The sequence below is a fragment of the Archocentrus centrarchus genome, chromosome 20 (genome assembly GCF_007364275.1).
Source record: "Archocentrus centrarchus isolate MPI-CPG fArcCen1 chromosome 20, fArcCen1, whole genome shotgun sequence".
NCBI lineage: Eukaryota > Metazoa > Chordata > Actinopteri > Cichliformes > Cichlidae > Archocentrus > Archocentrus centrarchus.
The window spans coordinates 24,140,368-24,157,627 of NC_044365.1; the positions used below are offsets into that span (position 1 = coordinate 24,140,368).

The 17,260-nt window shown below is 40.4% G+C and overlaps 1 protein-coding gene across 1 annotated transcript in view; it reads left to right on the top strand.

The window, feature by feature from the left end:
* The first annotated feature begins 1,030 nt into the window (after positions 1-1,030).
* The window catches only part of dlgap1b (discs, large (Drosophila) homolog-associated protein 1b), a 103,320-nt gene continuing 87,090 nt past the window's right edge, over positions 1,031-17,260 (top strand). The window contains exon 1 of the mRNA XM_030756268.1: positions 1,031-1,158. The gene's annotated coding sequence lies outside the window, so the exon portion shown is untranslated. The remainder of the gene's footprint in view (positions 1,159-17,260) is intronic.

Genomic DNA, 17,260 nt, shown 5'->3' on the forward strand with positions numbered 1-17,260 from the left:
AGGACCACACATTGCTAAGACTGGCATGATAACAGCTGAAATTACAATAAAAATATTACAACATTAAAAATAAACACCCTAAATAATAATTAATTAGCCTACATTTAACCAGTTTTCTAGTATGACCTTCACTACTGCATGAGCATGCAGCTCATTGTAGTCATGTGCATCCCTCAGCATAATATTTCTTTTTAATGATGTTTTTCTTTTGCAGTCATTTTATCATCTGTAAAACATATCTCTCATGAATGACACCGTGTCATTTTGAGAAAGAACATGTGGGTCACAAGGCAGAAGCTGCAATCACTTTTTTTTAAGTGGCCAAAAAGAAGTAGATTGAGTATAATGTAGAACACAGAGTAGGTACACTAATGCAGATGCAAAACATAAACCTACAGCCTACTTACCAAATGACGATATTAGACATATAAACACTTTTTGGCATGTCACCAGGCCATATTTTGCCCACATGTGGTTTAGATACTTAAAATTCTTATTATTTTATTTAGCACTTGGGATGTTCTCATATCAGCGGTCTTAAAAATGAAGACTAAAAGGCAATTCTTAATTTCTTTGTTAAAAATCGGGATAAAATGTAAGTGATGCACAGCTAAACACATGCCTGCCCATGACTCCTTGTAAAGTGTCAGTATTTTTGTTGTTGAGGTAAATGTTGAATTATGGCAGTATTAGCCTCTAGCTGTTAGTAATTAACCTTTAACCCAACCTCTAAATGAACAAATTAAAATGCAGCTGTGAGTACATTTTTATTTTGCCGCCCTTTGCTTATAACTACCTCAGCTTAAGTATCAATTTAAATGACATCATAAGACTTTTACAGCTGGTCTCTAATATGTTTCGTGGGCCAAAACGGGATGACTTTACCGCGGAGGATTCCAGGCAGGAGGCTCCATGTCGGAGTTTCCCTTTCTCCGTTCGTGTGAAGCGCTGTTTCATACGTTCAGTGATGCCTCTGCAGCTCACAGACGGAGCGATACAGGAAGATACTACAGTCTGTGGGACCTTATCATCCAAGTGACGTCCTATGTGATCAATCCCGACTTGTAATAATCTCAAAGCAAAGAAGCAATTTCAGCTGAATTCCCGGGATTACTCTCGAGGCAACTGTGGGACGGTCAGATCTACTGTGTTGACAAGGTAGGGTAACTGCGCAAATTGTTTTCCCCCGTTTCATTCATTCTGCAGAATATTTGTTTGCACCTGTCGCCAGTTAAACGCAGTCTACTCTTTTATCAAGTAATGCTTCGACATCTACTTAAAAAAAATACAACCCTGGAATGTAATACTGTTTTTTTTCTCATGTTGTCAGATTTTTATTTTATTTTTTTTTAATTTAATTATTTTTGCATGACTGACTGTTTAGATAAGTTTTTTATAAACCCACGGCACCTAAAGAAAAAATGCTATAGATTTGGGCAAAGTTGTTAGATTGGATGTACCCCTTTCGCACGTTGACAGCTGCCCCTACCACTTGCCGCAAGTGGTAATGAGGCAAAATATCCAATCACCCCTTCCGTGCGCCTTGACGGAACAACCGCGTCTGCAATTGCGTATTTGGTATTTTAATATGACGACAAACTGCAGAATTTCTCTTTAAAAAAACACACAGTAAACATACCTGGTTCTTCTAATAAATGTTTAAAGAAATAATTATCAGAACATGATGCTGCCACTTGTTAGACGAGGATGCAGCAATGACCAAGAGGACATGTGCCGTGACTCTCCACATCCAGAGGTTTGAGGTAGCATTCTGGCGACTTCTTAATAACCACAACTGAAGCCTTGCAGATGGTACCTGCTCTTTTGGACGTTAGGGACTAAATGCCTTATTCCTATATCCAAGTCAAGCTGTTATGTGGGTTTATTCTGACTCTTTGGTCATCCAGTCTCCTTGGAAATTGGCTTGGTGTTGCATGTGGTCTGCACTTCTCCAGCTTGAATGTGTGATTCCAGTCATTAAAACACTGCCTCAAGTAGTAGCCTGTGTAATTCAGCCAGCATAAATGAACAACACTACATCTGTAAATTACTCTCTAGACTAACTCCAGATGCGATATGAATGGATCACTTGTCTGATGTAAAAATGCACAACCAGTTTGTCTGTGAAAATAAAGCTGCGTTAATGGCTCCTTGTGTAGATGGAAATTATACACTCAGTAATTATTGCATGTGTGGAGGGGCACCGAGCCAGTTGGGGTGGGTGGGGGCGGGGGGTGGGGGGGATAATATAATTATTGTTTGGAGGCAGAGCAGGATTCAAGAATGACAGGAAGGGATCAAGGCTAAGAGGTTAACGAACTATGAAGAAGCCATTAATAGACTCCCAAAATGAATTAAGCACTTAACACACACACAGAAATGGGACTATTGACTGAAAACTGCAGCTCGCACAGATCTGCACGTTTTGAGGTCATGTGCTACGAGTATAGAACAAGAAGCATATTTAATGATTTTTTTTTCCTCTCCCCATGTTATCTTCCTCTTTATATTCCTACAGAAATTGAAAGGCACTGCAGACATTTTTTTTTTTCCCAAGCGCATTCTCTTATCTCAAAGAAGCAGTGAACAATCCCTCAATCTGCTGATCTTCCCTCGGCGCGCGTGTCACTTCCTTAAACTATAATCATGCACGCTTTCCTTGTTAAACACAAGGGCCCTACATCTGCTCACCTTTCCAACCCAATTCTCCTTTAGAGACCCTCTGCATCTCATATTACTGACTGCAGTGGCTTCATACCACCATGGAGGAGGAGTGTCAGAATGATCATTAGCAGCTTTTCTTCTTTGCCTGTCAGTTAATGATGGACTCGAGGATGAACTCTAAACCCTATCCCTGGGCTTCATTAGCTTGCCTTTTGTCTTGATGCTGTTATCAGCTCTAGTAGCATCCCCATGTGTCATTTCAACACATTCAACAATGCCACAGATGATGAAAATACAAGAACTGACTGATTCGGGGATCATTTGTGACTCTCACTTTGTAATTCCACATCAGTAGTCAAGGTGTTTATCGTGGCTCTGACTGTATTTGTGTTGATCTGAGCTGTGCCAGTTTAGTTAAAAGCATGATGATATCTGCTCTGCTACAAAAATACCTGTAAACACTTCCTTGGCCACTGCTTTATGGGTGCTGTCAGTGGAATATTAAGTATGCTTTTGCGGTGAGATCATGGGTGCTGAATATCTGTACTTTTCACACTTCTTCCTTACTCACCAAGTCTCACTCAATCATGCAAATAATGCTGTCCAGATGTAAATGTATCACCATCACAAGCAGGCCAAACAACCTTGTTTTCTCTTCTGCGTGAGATTGCCTTTTAAGCCACGGAAGCCTGAAATTAAAGTGTAATTATTAAAGGGCCCATCAGATTTGAGAAGCCTGGAGGGCAGGAAGGAGGCTGGGACTAGCAGTGGGACAAATATTGCTTTCTAACACCCCAAGGGTTTACAATAAAATTAAGGCATGATGACGGCAAAGGAGATTTTGCAAAGCGCAGTGATGACATAGCTGTTACTCATAACTTGTCCCCCCTCAGGTTTTATTAGTGAAGACCAGAAGTCACAGTCATATCATGATGATGGTTGTGGATGACAGTAATGATGAGTCAGCTATTGCTGTATCCTCTGATGTGCTATAAATCCAGGCTGTGTTCTTTTTCTTTGTTGAATTTTAATTACACTGCACTGTTCAGCAGCGTCGAGCCCTGTCGGGTCTCACTACGTCTTGTTGCTCTTCTGTGGTTCACTTATGAGAACAGGACATCTTCTGTTTCCAAGGTTTCACTCTCGCAATAAGAAGCCTTACTAGTTTGGCTTGAGGGGACTCTTCAAGCACTCCTGCACTACTCGTCTAATCTCAGCCTGCGCACTTTCTGGTGCTGCTTAGATTGGTAGTATGGGTGCTGTCAGCAGGCCAATTTAATTTCTTCAGCTTTTCTCCTGTGAATTTTTTTTTTTTTAAAGCAAGAGAACAAGCTGTGTGCTACGGAGAAGCCAAAGGAACTTTTTTTTTATGATCAAAACTATGAACTTAATAAAGGCTGTTTCACCAAAGACTGTGCACAGGCCCTTGCCATTGAAACAGGACACGCTGTGCCTGATGCTGAATGAATGTAGACTCAGCGCATGACAAACTGTACTAATACTGCTCTTCTGAGATTATCTTTCTTTTGGGAGTTTTTAAGCCAAAAAATGCTTTCTGCTCCCTAGGATTTATTCGTAATAGCATTTCTGATATTGTAAGTTTTTTCTGTACTCTTGAATACCATAATTTGTTAATTTATCTGAGAAAGTCACTCAGCTGACAAATATAATTAATTTGTGGGGTCCCTGATATCAGAATGCAGCTGAAACATGAGGCAAAGTACACTTACACTGATAATGTCACTTTGGTGGATATACAGTGCTCCGCTGAGGGATTTCTATGTGTGCAGCAGCTTTTGAGTTACTGATGAGGAGGATTGTTTGCCATTACAGCTTCCCTTCATGCCTGCTAATGCCTGCAGGTCACACTACAGTCTAAGCCTCAGGCTGCCTCTCTCTCTCTCTCTGTTCATAGTGTGTATATCTATCTCTATACACATTAAAAACACAAAGTAGCTTACAGTATATCTTGTCACATCCAGCCAGCAGTCCAAGTCTTCTATGTTTAATTGATGTGGCTGTGCATCTTTTTTATTAATTAGAAGTTGCTAACCACAGAAGTCCCCCCCCCCCTTTTTTTTTTCTTCAAAAACACTTTGTGTATAATGTCATTTACACTCTGGCGTGTGTATTTTCCTCACACCAGAAACTAGAGCACACATTTGTTAATATAAAGACATACATTAGACCTGCTTTTGCCAGGGAACGATGTCAATCCTGGTGGGAGAGTGAGTGAAATGGGAAGAGAGACATGGTCGTATGCCTTCCAGCTACTAGAGCATGCTCCAACTGTGAAAGGCCACTGCCATTGTTGGGTAACATAATCCACCAGGGAGGCCTTCAGCCAGACACTGGGGAGGACTGCCTATACACGCTCTCCCTCTCTCTTTCTCTCTAGATAAAGATGCATATCCCTTTCAGTGGTGGAATCAGCTGCTGAATGCTAAGCAATTCTGAAGTGTTACTGAACTTGTGTGTGGGGTTATAGCAGACGCATCCCATTATCATTGCCATTCTGAGCAGAAACACTCCGCTTGCTACTTGGCTTATTTAAACTGTCTTTTTGATAGTGGTAGATCCTGATACTCTCCCCTAATGGTGAGCTGAGGGCCTGGATTGAGAAATATAGATGTGCAAATGCCTCCTCTGTGAAGATGTACCCCAGAGATAACTGTCTGGATGGCTTTAATCAAGTATTGTGGAGTGTGTGGTCACCTGCTGAATGGATGCCAACAATAATGTGTCTGTGAGAAGCAGATTTGCGGTTTAATACTGGAAGCAGTGGCTCACAGTGGATTACATATAGACTCATGCTTATGAGTACTGGATTGCTTGCAATCTAATTAGTATGAACGTTTTTCCATCATGGAGGCTACATACACCGGATAGGTATGCACAGTAGATTATGCATTTGATATGCACTTGAGGGGGATTTAGTTCATTCAGGCTGCCTGATTAAAGTGTTGTCCATCTATCCATATACAGTTCAGCTCTTCATTGGGAGATAAGCAGAAAATTTCAGTTCCTAATGACTTTCATTTCATAAAGAAAAAAAAGATAATCACATTCTCTGGTTTTGGTTTTCAATTTCATTTGTAATTCATGCTATAAAACAATGGAAACATTATGCTATGACCTCTGGTGCTAGATTTCAGAAGTTGAATCCACTGTATGATCAAGTATGACTGCCTGTACAAGAGAAAGACATTAAATTTGATTCTCCTTAGCTCTGGATGTGTATAGAGCAAGTTTAAGAAAGTTTAGAGTTGAGGGTAGGAAAAAAAAAAACAACAGCAAAAAAACAAACAAACAACAAAACTGCTGGCCAGATGTTATGCTGTCTGTATGTATGTAGGGGGTAAATCTAAGCCAAAAAGAAGTCAACAGAGGGATCCCATCTTGTATGCTGTATTACAACTCACACAATTATGTAAATCTACTGCTTCATTTTTTTCCCCCAGTACCTAAATAATAGCTATTGATCCTAAATTCATACTGAATATAATAGCTGGAAATACACATTTTGAAATGGTAAATCAGAAGGTTGGGAAATTGTTAAATTCAACCATCCAACCAGAACATTTAAAAATTTGCTCCAGGATTATCTGTCATGTCAAATATAGACAAGGCCTATATCCATATGGCATGACTTGAAGTTCCTGCACTTTAATGGTAGCAGGATTATTAACAAAAGTCAAATAGCAGTCATGCTGTTAAAGTGATTTTCCTGAAAAGCTTCACACGCTTACTTTTCTCACTTACAGTTTCATGTTTTTGTGCTCGTGTGTGAAAAGCCCCTTACAGCTAAGTGAACTCCCTAAATGCCCCACTTGTGAGGTGGGTTAGTGGGTTAGTACACATGTGTCTCACATGCATGAGAAGTGGCATTATGTCATTGTTATTTAAACAGGATTTCCCCCTATGATTCCAAACAACACCAACTGACTAAAATCTGAAAAGCCAGTGGCAGCAGTGATGCTATTTTTTTTTTTTTTGCAAGCATGTGTGCACAGTAAAGCCAGGGGCTCTCATTTGCATGCATACTGGAGCTTTAGCAAAGTCTAAATAGCTTGTCTTCCAGATTGACAGTAATGAGAGGAGAGGATTGATGCCTCTTTGAGAAGATTTTGACAAGATCTTGCTGTTTTGGCAGAAGGCATTAAAGATTATGGTATCGATGGAGCAGTGAAAGGTAGTCCTGAGTAGTGCTTTATTTTAAGCCTGTAATAGTTATGTGCAATTATGTCCATTTTGTTATATTTTGCCATTTTTTGCCAAATTAATGGTCAATTTTTTGGACCCAATCAATATCAGAATATTTTATAATGTATACAGCTTGTTATTGAAGGAATAAAAACACATGACAGTCTGACAGGAGCCTAACAACTCCTGTTATCATCCCCACATTTTAAAAAGGCGTTTTTAATGTGCGTCCTATTGCTGCAGCATCTACCTGAATGATTTCATTTGTGAATATGCTTTCACGGCATTCATCCTCACGAAACCCTAACCGCCTGGGTGAGGTGATTAGTAGAAGCACAATCAGTGTCATGTCAAATTATTTGACCTTCATATAGCACAGGTGTCACATCCCTGCGACAACAAATTAATGTGACATTTTCACCATTGCCTCATGCTGATGGGGGATGTTCCGATCCCAACCTGATGCACAAGTGTGCCTGTGTTACACATTTGGGAGAGGAGTGGGAATTTAAGAGGCAGATACATTTTAGGATGGAATATAGGAGCCTGCTTAGGCATGTTGTTGGACCATTGGAAGGTTTGATGTGGGGGCAAAAAAAAAAAAAAATCACACACAGTATAAACTATTATTACTATTTATATTGGGATATAGTTTTTTTTGTTTGTTTTTAACTCATAGATGTCATTACTAACAGCATTTTGGGATTTTCTTTTTATACTCAGGACAAAAACTCTCCTGTTTGGATTTGTAGTTGGCAGTATGTCTCATCATTTCTGTTCATTTACTTTCTGTAATATTCAAAACTGATCTACTGTCAAAAACTCTTATAGTTAGAATTATCTTCTAGGACTCAAGCATTAGATTTGTGATAACTGCTTCACAATAAAAGCCACTCCATGTTTTCTTAGTTGATAGTTTTTGATGTGAAGCGACAGCAGTAGAAAATATTCAGCTTGCTTTCACCTAATGCAGGCCTGATATGGTTATGGAGTCGGCTGTTAACAGTGAAGCTTATATATTACAGAAACTCCGGACATGCTGTATTGTATCAGCATACTTTTATTCAAAGGAACCATTAATGACAACATAAATATGACAAATGGTATCAATAACAGGGTTTGATGAAGTTGTGATTTTCAAGATTAAAGCTTTAAAGAAAATTCCACTTTCTTGTATTTTCTCTAGTTTCCATGAACGGTTTCTCTCTTTCCCCCAGATAACATACAGTGTCATAGTTTTGTGTGCATTGGCTTGATATTGCAATAAGGGGGGTGGGGGTGGTGTCTTGACCACCCAGCATTCCTCCATGCCCCAGCTTTCTGTAGAGCCCTGTAGCAGCTGGCCTTGCTGCATTACACTAGCTATGACAGGAGAAGGAGGAAGACAATGAATCAGGGACATGACGAAGATATTCCCAGTACTGATTTTTCTTTGAGTTGCTGGGCAGTGTCATGCAGGGAGAACGTGTGATCAAGTGTGAGTTTATTTATCCATTGTAAAGCTCATGGGCAAGTGTGGTTCCTCAACCTTGGCAGACTGTTTAATAAGGCCCATGTGTATGGCTCTTATTAGGTTTTGGTTAATGATAGAGCACTTTGCAGGCTGATAATAATGGTGTTTTAGTGAAACTTGGAATTCACTTAACTTGCTATGTATTCAAGTAATTAAATCTTAAAAAAACCAAAAAAAAAAAAACCCCTCCTCCTTTTGCAGAATGCTCAGCAGTCTGCATTAGCATGTCACGTGCCTGTCAGTCTCCATGGGAGGTTTGCTGTCATGTGACCTTACATTGAGGAAATCCTCCATGAGCATGGCTTTTGTGTATTTAAAGCAAGGAGATTTATTTAAGAGCCCGTTACACAAGATAAGCTGCAAAAGGTACAGCTCTAAATGGAATAGAGGAGTCTATTTGTAAATGTCCACAAGTGCCTGACTTTAAGTGCATGGCTGGGAGATGAATGGAAACGATAAGCAATAGAGGGTAATTTCAACAATGGGTATTTGAAAGGGTAGATATTTTGTGATGACAGCCTTTAATTGATCTCATCATTTTTGAATGGGATTTTTATTGAGCTCATCTAAAGGCTGACAGCTCTAGCTAGAAGGATGGCTTGTGTGTCCTGAACGTCATACAGGAATTCTGATGCATTTTTTTCTCCTTTTTTTAAAAATCCTTACATGCACAGTACATGGGCTTGTTTTCATCCAATCCTTGATGGCAAATTCCTGCAAGAGACTGTCAGTCTGTGCAGGGAGGTTTGACACTGTTGTTTTGTGTCCAAAATGGCATCAGTGCAGGCTGAAAGCTAGTTAAAGCATTAAAAGGCTGCACCCAGTATAGTATACCATTCAAAAAAAAATTAAAGAAACACTTTAAAAACACATCAGATCTCATGGTGGGGTGGGTGGGGGGAGTCATGGTGGACATCTATGCTGATATGAACTGGGTATTGTGTTAGGAATGAAGGATGCCACATTGTTGGATGGAAATGAATTTGGAAATGAATTAAATTATCAACCCACAGAGGGCTAATTCAAAGACACCTTGATAATCAAAGTCATTATCAAGGTGCATGCCTGACAATGTCGGGCCATGCTCCTAATGAGATGATGGATGTCGTCCTGGGGGCGCTTCTCCCAGATCTAAACCAGGGCATCACTGAGTTCCTGGACAGACTGAGGTGCAAGCTGGTGATGTCAGATGGAATGAAACATAATGTCCCAGAGATGGTCGTTTGGATTTAGGTCAGGTGAGCGCAGGGACCAGTCAATGGTATCAATTCCTTTATCCTCTAGGAACTGCCTGCATACTCTTGCCACCAGGAGGAACCGAGGACCTACTGCACCAGTGTAGGTTCTAACAATGGGTCTAAGAATTTCTTCCCGATGCCTAATGACAGTCAGGGTGCCGTTGCCTAGCCCCTAGAGGTCTGTGTGTCCCTCCATGGATATGCCTCCCTAGACCATCACTGATCCACCACCAAACCAGTCATGCTGAACAATGTTACAAGCAGCATAACATTCTCCATGGCTTCTCCAGACCCTGTGAAGAGTACAGGGTGCCAGTGGTGGATCTGCCAATTCCGGTATTCTATGGCAAATGCCAATTGGGCTCCATGGTGCTGGGCACTGAGCACAGGGCTCACTAGAGGACGTCAGGTCTGCAGGCCTCCCTCATGACATCTATTTCTAATTGTTTGGTCAGGGACATTCACACCAGTAGCCTGCTGGAGGTAATTTTGTAGGTCTCTGGCAGTGCTCATCCTGTTCCTCCTTGCACAAAAGCAGATACCGGTCCTGCTGATGGGTTAAGGACCTTCTACGGCCTCGCCCAGCTCTCCTAGAGTAACTGCCTGTGTCCTGGAATCCTCCATGCTCCTAAGACTTTGCTGGGAGACACAGCAAACCTTCTGGCAATAGCATGTATTGATGTGCCATCCTGGAGGAGGTTGACTACCTGTGCCACCTCTGTAGGGTCCAGGTATCACCTCATGCTACCAGTGGTGAAAGCCGTAGCTAAATGCAAAACTAGTCCTCCATCAGAGCATCAGCAGAGCCTCAAAGCCCCTTTGTGTTTTTGTTTTTGATTGAGAGAGCGGCCCTCAAGCATAGTTCCAATCTTCCCAGTAAACCCTACAGGGAGCTTTTCCTGCTGTGAAAATCTAAAATACCCATCGACTTTCAGTGGCAGCTTACAGTGCTTTCAGCTCTGTAGTGTAAGCCAATATAATTTCAAAATGACACAACTGATATTCGAATAGTTAGAAATAAGGCTTAGATGTGCCTGTCACTGGCTAGACATGAAGTGTATTTGTCCTATTTTGTATACAGTACATGAATACAACATGCAGTAATCGTGATATGATTACATGATTCATAGGATTAGTTTGGATTAGCAAAGCTAACTTTCAAATGACAGCAATAATAATCTGTTCTTGAACTAATAACAATAATCAGGTTAGGAACCAATTCATTCCAACTTGAAAGTGACTATGACACTGCAGCACATCTGACACTTAAATAATTGATAAAGAGAGGAGGTTGGGTGGGGGTGGTCTAGATGTAATCATACCATGTGCTGGAGTTTTATATAGGGCCTATGTACTGTGGAATGTCCATGCGAGGAAAGGCAGGGCCCTAAAACTCTGCCAGTTTTCATTTCACGCTCTGCAGAGCACAGCCTCTGAGACGGTGACATTTACATGGCCCTCTATACCACCGCCAGTCGCTGCAGGCCCAAGGCACTGGCTAAATCAGGCACAAGGGCCAATGAATGAGGAGGCAATACGAGCGGGAGAACAAGGAGGAGATAGCTAATGTGCTGTGCAGAAGAGTCAAACAAGAGAACATGATTTTATGAGTTGTTAAAAGGTCTGTATCACATCACAGTTGTCCTTAAATTGAAATACCTTTATTTGGAGATAGATGCAGATGTGAAATGTCTCACTTATGCAGTGAAAATGCATCATCTTTGTCCCTTTGCCGAGTTATGTTTTGCACAAACATAATAAAGCAGTTAATTTAGGGAAAACTCATTAAACAAATAAATGGTGCTGCATGTGTGTCACCAGTGTTGGACATTTGTGTGTGATTAGAGAGGTAGGGTTGTGGGGGAGCATTGTTCAGTCCAGTTCAGCTTTTCAAGGGATTATCTGCTCCAAAGACCACCTGGTTCTCTCTCAACCAGGAGGTCATCATGCTAGTTTGATTTTAAGACAACCCTCTCCTCCTACTTAACTTTGTTCCTGACTAATCTAATTTGGTTTTCACCCAGGGTAGCTTCTCATTTCACTAGAGCTAGCAAAGAGGAGTTCAGTCCATACTGATCTCTTTTTTTTTTTTTTTTTTTTTTAAATAAAGCTTCCCATGAGAAGTTTAGCAGCTGCAAACACTGAGAACTTTCTGGCTGCTTTCAATGGAAACCCTTTGGCAATAGGAGAATCTTTCGTTGTCTAAAATTGTTCAAGGCTCCTTTCAAAGATCTTCTCGTAAGCCCCCAAAAATGGTATGAAGACAATGCACATTTGACTTATAATAATAGTTGCACTGGGCAATTTCTCATGCTGTATCCTCTCAGGATTTTCTGCTATGAAGCCAGTCTGGTGCAAATTCTCTCCTCATTTTGGCCTTCAAATCTTGGCATTTGCTTTTGTTTTTGTTCCCTGGCAAATCACTTTGCTGTGATATTTATTTTTTTCCCAGGTGGCATGAAACTATCAATGTGTTTGTGTAAACATATCAGTCAGCATGTACTGAATGGAGCCACTTCAGTTCTGAAAGCTGTTGTACATGACAGCCTTTCATTATGTGCAACAATGCCTTATTGAAGTTAGAACATAACGTTGATCCCTAACCGTTACTGCGGGATTATCAGATGTAGAAGAGGACAAGGCAGATGGACATAATGATGGGAGTAGATCGAGACAGGTGGAGGTCAGCATTGCTACCACGCAGTCTCACTGGTGCTTTTTGTCATGGAGCAGTGAATCAATACAATTGTCAAGTCGATGAGTCCACGCAGCTAGTTCATTAAAAAGTGTTAAATCTAGCAATGGCACTTACTAACTGGCATAATGAGGTGGTAACAAAGTTATGGAATGATTAGTGAGCATGTGTCCCAGCAGGACGGCGAGGGAGAGCGAGCTTGGGGAGGTTACAGTATGACAGATGGTAACTGTATGTGTGTGTCACTGTGTGAATACATGAATGCTACTGCTACAGGGTTGTTTTTGTACACAAACAAATGGAAAAAAATAACTAAATATTTTATTGAACTTGATGATATTGATGCTAGCAGGGACTTGGAATTATTGGCAGTTTTGATTTCATTCCAATGTGATTCATGAGTAAGGTCAGCTTTGACAGCAACATGTTTTCAACATTGTTTTCAATTTGGAGGATTATCAATTATATCCTCTTTTACTAAGTACAGTATCGTCAGTCTTTGTTTGGCAAAAAAAGTTAAATTTAGCATCCTGTGTTAAGTTACTTTTTGATATGTCAAAATATCTTTTGCTTTTCACTATTTTCTACAGTCTGCGGCAAGGTGTGTAATCTACCTTTATGAATTTGATCTATATTCAAGGCTTCCTTAACAATACTTGAAATAGAACTAATCCAAATGTCCTCTTTCCATTCATTCCTGGATTATCTCGTGGTTTATCGAGACAGTCATTTGTAAAATATATAGATTACAGAAGACAACAAACACACATTGACCAATATCAGGCTTGTTTTCAGGATTTCACATAATACCACTACAGGAGTCTGTAAAACATGTCAGAACATGAAGTAGTGTAAAATAAACGCAACTCTGCGTGTGGTTTTAAGTTCTGCCGTAAAGCACCATGTTGCACGTTGGCTGCAGGAGAGAGGGGAAGAGAAGGAGTGGAGGCAGAGGAGGGAGGGGCTGAATCTGTGGTACAAAGCCAAAACACGACCGATGCCAAGGTGGCAGGCACGGAAGGTGGTGGAAGAGAGTGAGAGAGAGAAGATGAGAAGGGAAAACCTTCTTCTCAATCTAATAAGCTACATGGATAGGCACTGAAGGGCAAACCTCTATTTATGACCAATCATCTAGATTGTCCCCTTTCATGCAACTAGCATTTTCTGGGGTATTAGGGGTAATTTTTCTGCGTACACGAGAGGCCATTTTCTTCCATTTCTTTTTGTGATGTGTTTAACAGACTTGAAAATGGCTCAAACAACATAACAGACCACAGTGAGTTGTGACAATTTTGGGGCACATGCATCATGCATTTGCTCACTGTTAGTCATTTCACACCCACAGGAAGAAGAAAAATTGGTCACATCCATTTATTTTATTTTCTTCTTCTGTTTTTTTTTTTGTGTGTTTTTTCTTTTTCTTTTTTCTTTTTACTTACTGGGGCACCATCAAAATCCACCCCCGACAAATGAATGTTAAAACTCATTGCAAGGGATCTACACTAAATGCAAACAGAAAAAGAATATTCATTGAAAATCCACACCCACATCCTGTCCACTTTTTTAGTGACATAGAAATGTAGAGCCTAGATTTATTTGTAATTTAATTAGCGGGGAAGAAAAAAGGTCACACATGCTGAGATCTTTGCACATGGGCGACAGGGAGAGTTCTTTGCTAATTGAGCACAAAATGGACTGACAGCTGGAGGTCAGGCATCAGTCTGGCCCTGTGGCCTGGGTGATGGGGCTGATGTGGAATTAGCTGGCTTCTCGTTCTGTTATTGGTTGGCTTTTTTATTTCTTTTTTTTTTTTTCAGGTCACCAGCTACGCCTGCATTCTCGTTGAGCCTTTTCAGGGACACACCATTTTTAGTATAGATAATCTAGATATATATAATAAAAGTGGTTTTGGATTGAATTCAGGACAGCCGATTTGCAGGGAGATCAAAATATGTTTTTGGCTAAAACTAAGTGGTGGCGTCTGAGTGCGTGTGTGTGTGTGCGTGTGTGTGTGTGTGTGTGTGTGTGTGTGTGTGTGTGTGTGTAAGAGAGAGACAGAGAGGCAGTGAGGCAGTGGAAGAGAAAGAGATAGAGATGAATGAATGTCCCTGACTGAGAGCAAGCTAGTGCAGCTTGGAGGAATGACTTCAGCACCATGGACAGCATCTCATGCTCCAGGCACATCACAATACTCTTTTATCTGTATCACTACACGCCATCTGTTCGCACAGACACACATATTCACACACAGAGATTCAAAAGTGAATGCACACTTATAGATTAATGAACATTGCAATGCTGCAAAGATCTGAGGGGCAACTTTCTGTGACGAGCTCGACGAACTCAAGATCACAGCCTGCCAAAGAAGCCAAGTTGAATATAACGTTATCTGCATATTTATCTGCTTATTTCTAAAGCTGACTTTAACGTTACAAATTTAAAGAAAGGTAGTTGGAGAAATGCTGACAAGCACTCATTTAAGAGTTTTGCTTGGTTCATGGTATGGCATTGTGAAAAAAAATGATCCCTAGAATGGAGAATTCCAATCCTAACATCTCAGTTTCCTGTAGTTTCTAGACATTTTCAGAAACAACATCTTGGCTTCAGAACCTTTGATACGAAAGCCTATTTGTTCATTTTAGCCTCCAGTGTGTCTTGGCTTGCAGTGTTATTGCAACACATTTGTTTCAAAAGGATGCCTGCTTGAGTCTGTGTGATGTGCAGATCCTGTGTACAGTAGGCACTGTCTGACATTGCACAGATGAGATAGATCAAACCACTTTCCTGCTTAACAGTGTCAAGAGGATCTGGGGACACATCTCCAAGCTGTTTCATCCCCACCGTACTTGAATATTCATTTCCATCTAGCTTACTTCCTTGACTCTGTTCAGACAGGCATTTCATTGAACATTCTAGTCTGGATAAGATGGCTCTCGTCTGTATTATACTTAAAAGTTCTCAGAAGTTCGTTTCTTGTGTTTGGATTTGGCACATCAAAAAGAAGATCAAGTGGAAAACGCAGACAGACACCTATTTACTCTCTAATTTGAGGTCATGAAGCAAATCAATTAGAGGCATTGTCCCGTTTTGGAATGAGATGTGTCCAAGGCATTATGAACGGCAAGCAAGGCTTTGTAGCATAATTAGCAAGTTGTCGAGAAGAGGATCCTGTTTTTTTTTTTTTTTTTTTTTTTCTTTCTTCCCTAAACACTTTCCACGCTTCCGGGCAGACAGGCAGACAGGCAGCGAAAGCCTGCATGTCGAAAGCATGAAATACTGGCATTTGTGAGGACACCAAAATCTCCTTGGCGGTTCTGGCAGAAAGAGAGACAAGTGCACAGGCAGCAGAAAATGGCTTAGTCAGGGTCATCACTAGCCAATAGCTTTGGATAGCTGTGACAAGCCAGGGCATTTTCTCAGGCTCCAATAAACCCAGTGAGAAAAGATCTTCTTGGTGCAACTTTGCCAACAAACCCTTTTCTCACGGTATTTACTGGGGTAGTTATCATACATTTTATGGAGTTGTTTGAATGGTTCAGGGACCATAAGTAAAATTAGTTTAAAAAAAATTTATGTTTTATATATAGAAATGTATATTTCTGTTTGTTTTTAAAGTATTATCCTCCTGTTTATATTTTCCATATTTTTTATAATTATTTAAATTCTACAAAACATAATCACAAATTGTGATCATATGTCGTAAGCTAATGTACATGAACAGCCACATTAGAAAAGGAGAACCTCAGTATGGCTGCAGTCATCTGAGTCACAATGCCTCTGCTTCCTGCTGGGATTATTCTTTGCATTTTCAAAGTGCCTTTTCTCTTCTGTCTTTTCACTGCGGATGCATGTACGCATATATTGCTGTTGAAGTTCAGTGGCCTGGAGAACAACAGATGTACTGTACTTCCTGCCATGCAAGCCATGTCTCTTAAGCTTTTGTTAAGTGGGATGAAACTCAGCTGAAATCTCCCAGCTAAGGGTAAAGGTTTGTTATGTTCTGTAGACATTTTGTTTGTTTCATCATAATGCTTTTCTAATAGTAGGACTTATTTATAGCTCTGAAATGTGAAGGTAAACAGGAGTGCCCATAAACAGAGCGATTGATTCTGTATTGACAAAATACATCCATCTCATGCACATGCACAAAAACACACATACTTGATGATGTCATTTGTATAATCTGATGGAATCTGGGCCAGCTTTGACGAGGAGGCAGCCGGAGGGATGAGCAGTCACTGTCATAATGATTTGGTGTGTAGGAGGGGAAGTATGGGGAAAAGAGAATGCGTGTGTGTGTTTTGTATTGGAAGGGGGTGTCACCAAACACACACTACTTTCTTGCTTGTTCAGTGAAGGTTTTTGCTGGCTTCATATGCAGGCTACAAAAAACAAAATGTACTGATGCGTGAGCCGTTATACATTGTGTTGTTGTAATTTATGCAGTCACTTAAATTAAAAGGAAATGGTTATGCTTCATGTGAACCATTAAGCTATTACTCATTTGTTTTTGGCTGATCTGAACAGGTGAGCAGAGGAAAATGTGTAAAACACAAGATAAGAACAAGGGGAGATCATTACTGGTTTGGTACTTCTAAAGGTTTGTTGGTAAATGCTGCAATTATCGTGCTTACACCCAACTGTGATAAATGGCAGATTTCCTTCAAGCCTAAACACACACACTCATTCCACATTTTTGCTTGTGCTCATCCTTTAAATGTTGGCTTTCCTTTTGGAATACCTCATGTTTCCAAATGGCAGGCAATTTCAGGCATCATTTTTACACAGTTTGATAGGGGGGGAAAAAAATGCTGTTTTTGGAACAAATCCTGTTGAAATCACACCAGGCATTTATATTTCTAATTAAGCTATTGTTTCCTGCCAAACATTAATTATGATGTTTTATACTCTTGATAGTCAAAAATGGAATAAAGTAATTGAATATTT